Source organism: Euprymna scolopes, chromosome 31 (assembly GCF_053919585.1).
Source record: "Euprymna scolopes isolate OS-2025 chromosome 31, ASM5391958v1, whole genome shotgun sequence".
Classification (NCBI taxonomy): domain Eukaryota; kingdom Metazoa; phylum Mollusca; class Cephalopoda; order Sepiida; family Sepiolidae; genus Euprymna; species Euprymna scolopes.
The window spans coordinates 16,288,203-16,292,485 of NC_136512.1; the positions used below are offsets into that span (position 1 = coordinate 16,288,203).

At 35.4% G+C, this 4,283-nt stretch overlaps 1 protein-coding gene across 1 annotated transcript in view; it reads right to left on the minus strand.

Moving 5' to 3' along the window:
• The window catches only part of LOC145255652 (uncharacterized), a 268,590-nt gene extending 267,859 nt beyond the window's left edge, over positions 1–731 (minus strand). The window contains exon 1 of the mRNA XM_080114195.1: positions 1–731. This exon is cut by the window's left edge and continues 498 nt beyond it. The gene's annotated coding sequence lies outside the window, so the exon portion shown is untranslated.
• Positions 732–4,283: the final 3,552 nt, after the last annotated feature.

The window sequence follows — 4,283 nt, forward strand, 5'->3', positions numbered from 1 at the left end:
AGTGCTAGCGACAGGAGTGTCTTTATTTTGGTTTATTTTTAGAAAGAACAAATATGTCAAAAAAAAAAAAAAAAAAAATTCTTCTTTTCTTTTCTTTTCTTTTCTTTTCTTTTCTTTTCTATTTTTCGGCCGTTTAGTAGTCGGACAGGTTTTAAAATCTTGACGACCTATTATCGTCGAAATGTTAGCGTTGGCTCGGCACTCGCAATGCTTCAAGCTGAATTCGCAGTTCTAGCCACAACGGGACTAAAGTTGAATGACTCTTAAAAGAGTCTCTCTCTCTCTCTCTCTCTCTCTCTCTCTCTCTCTCTCTCTCTCTCTCTCTCTCTCTCTTTCGCACGTTCTCGCCGTCTTAATCCGTGCGCTCCAGCGCGTGTCTCTCCTATACAAGTACAAGATATCTACGAGATCTATCTGTCAGTGCGACTCGGCTGTGGGTTGAGCAGTTGCAATAGTTTTCTTGCAGTTTTAGTAGCATCCGCGGGAGGAGCAGCGGTAGCAGTCAGGTGACGGTGGTGAAATGGTTAACGACACAGACTGACAACCCGGGTGTGCCAAGTTCGAATTTAGGTCGTTCCGCAGAAAAAATTTCACTTGAGGGACGTTAGCAACCTTCACGTGGTACTTTGACATCCTCTAGAGAGAATTTTCAATAGAAAATCATCATGACGGATGCTACACAATAAACAAACAAACAAGTAGCGGTAGCAAGTTGAAGTCGATCGAAAATTAGAACGGCTAAGGGAAGAAGAAAGAAAGAAAAAGTCAGTGCGAGTAAATAAAATCGTATGTAATTTAAAATCTCTATTAATAATAATAAATTATGTCATATGTGCGTGTGTGTTTCTCGCCTTTACGTAACTTACATATTATTATTTTTATTTTTATTTTATTTACTACTAGCATGGTGACCCGACGTTGCCCGGGATTGAATGATGATACGAATGTTTCACACTCCTATATTTTTATTGTCATCGAAATCGGTGAAGTCTCCCATTTTTCAATCAAAACGGTTGATTGCTTGCTCTAGTTGGGGACCCATCGCGGTGCACCGGGAGGAAATCATATGCCTCTCGCTATGCCTTATTTCACATTGTAGTCTACGTTGCACTGTAGAAAATCTACTGTTGATTCTATAAAATTAATTGTTTCTATATAATGGCTTGGATTAAAGTTTAAAATGCAAAACGTCAAATGTGCTCTAAACGGAAACATTCATTTCGAACGCGCCCCTGTCATATCAAAGAACCTACTGTTTATTTTATAAAATTATTATTTGTATATAATGACTTGAAATAAAGTTTAAAATGCAAAACGTCAAGTATCATACTCCAAATGCGCTCCAAACAGAAACATTTATTTCGAACGTGTCATATCAAAGAAACTACTGTTGATTTTATATGTTGAGCCTTTCGGCTTGTGTGGTAACAAAACTTCTCAAATGCACTTGTGATGTTAGGCTGTGTAAGGTGTTAACTCCGGTCAAAATCGCCTGTTCCTTCTTTCGTCAGATTATTTTGATTATCGATTATCGGTACTTATTGAAGACATTCCGATACATCACGCATCTTAGAGCACTGTTAGTCGCATGAAGTTCCTTAGTGTGAAATTTCATGAAAATCCGTGCAGCCGTTTTCGAGTCTATAGGGAACGAACCCACAGACACACAGACACACAGTTCCTTTCATATAATAGTAGAGAGAAAGATTAATCGAATATTTATTAAAATTGACAAAAAAAATGTAGTAGCGTAAAATAATAGACATGAACTTTGGTGCTTGTCCAGAAGTCAACCTAATTTATCTTTATGATGTACATACCAGTCGCGGAACAAAACTGTCATATTCTAAAAATTACGCAAATTGTAATAGGTTTGTTTTTTTTCCAAAGTAAGAAAATTGTTTTTTATGATGATGTTGTTTAATAAATTCAACTCAATTCGAACTACCGAGATAAAAATTAGTCATGCAATGGCTACGATTTACTATTGGAATCGATAAAAAGCATTTCAGAAAATGATTTTATATATTAAGAAAATGCTTAATCAATTTACGTCATTTTTGGAATATGATATTTTTCATTCTGTGGCAGGCATGATAAAGATTTTTCTGCATTATTTTAATTATATTGAATTCTGTATGAGACCTTAAACTGTTTTTAAAAGTTCCTATTTTTTAAAATAAAGAATAAAAATAAATAAATTACGAAATTAAATCCATCATAATGCATTTCAGTTTCATCGTAAACAAATCAGCTATCTTTTGTTAATAGTTAAAATTTAAAATAAAATGTGTTTTTTGTATGTCACTTTGTCTCTGTGTCTATGCGTTTCACACCTTTCCGTGACTAAAACGTCATAATTTTTGTTATCTTTTAATATTATTGTTTTTATTGAAACAAAAAATGCAATATTCTAAGGTATTAAAACAAACTTTCGTTTTTAATCCTATTAAAACAAATAATAATCATTTAATTCCGAAATGAAACCCCCAGAATGCATTTCGGTTTCTTCGTAAACAACTCAGCCATTTTAATATTTTGTTAATAGTTAAAACAAAAAGGAATTAGTTCGTTAACCTTAAAAGTTTGAAAAGAATTTGGAATCATTAAAATTGTTGAAGAGATTTTTATTTAAACTGGATTTAAAATTCTTAGCAACTCCTCAAGATTAAAAAGGGTGAACGTTTTACAAGTGATTTATATCCAATAACTGTATAGAGACTAACTTAAAAATGATTAATTATATAGTTTTATAATAATTTGATTCAATTACTAAGTAATAATTTAATTACCAAACGACACCGCATTAATTAAAATTAACTACCGAGAAGAATTTTAAATTTAAAAAACAAGACTAGAAGAAATCGGAATCAACAGAAAAACTGAAACTTTGCAACAGACGATGATACTGAAAACTTTGCAACAGACGATGATGCTGAAAACTTTGCAACAGACGATGATACTGAAAACTTTGCAACAGACGATGATACTGAAAACTTTGGACCAGACGATGATACTGAAAACTTTGCAACAGACGATGATGCTGAAAACTTCGGAACAGACGATGATGCTGAAACTTTGCAACAGACGAAGATGCTGAAAACTTTGGAACAGACGATGATGCTGAAAACTTTGGAACAGACGATGATGCTGAAAACTTTGGAACAGACGATGATGCTGAAAACTTTGGAACAGACGATGATGCTGAAAACTTTGCAACAGATGATGATGCTGAAAACTTTGGAACAGACGATGATGCAGAAAACTTTGCAACAGACGATGATGCTGAAAACTTTGGAACAGACGATGATGCTGAAAACTTTGCAACAGACGACGATACTGAAAACTTTGGAACAGACGATGATGCTGAAAACTTTAGAACAGACGACGATGCTGAAAACTTTGTAACAGACGATGATACTAAAAACTTTGCAACAGACGATGATACTGAAAACTTTGGAACAGACGATGATACTGAAAACTTTGCAACATACGATGATACTGAAAACTTTGGAACAGAGGATGATACTGAAAACTTTGCAACAGACGATGATGCTGAAAACTTTGGAACAGACGATGATGCTGAAAACTTTGCAGCAGACGATGATGCTGAAAACTTTGAAACAGACGATGATACTGAAAACTTTGCAAAAGACGACGATGCTAAAAGCTTTGCAACAGACGATGATGCTGAAAATTTCGAAACAGACGACGATGCTGAAAACTTTGCAACAGACGATGATGCTGAACACTTTGAAACAGACGATGATGCTGAAAACTTTGGAACAGACAATGATGCTGAAAACTTTGTAACAGACGATGATGCTGAAAACTTTGGAACAGACGACGATGCTGAAAACTTTGGAACAGACGACGATGCTGAAAACTTTGCAACAGACGATGATGCTGAAACCTTTGCAACAGACGATGATACTGAAAACTTTGCACGAGACGACGATGCTGAAAACTTTGCAACAGACGACTATGCTGAAAACTTTGCAACAGACGACGATGCTGAAAACTTTGCAACAGACGACGATGCTGAAAACTTTGCAACAGATGATGATGCTGAAAACTTTGGAACAGACGATGATGCAGAAAACTTTGCAACAGACGATGATGCTGAAAACTTTGGAACAGACGATGATGCTGAAACCTTTGCAACAGACGATGATACTGAAAACTTTGCACGAGACGACGATGCTGAAAACTTTGCAACAGACGACTATGCTGAAAACTTTGCAACAGACGACGATGCTGAAAACTTTGCAACAGACGACGAT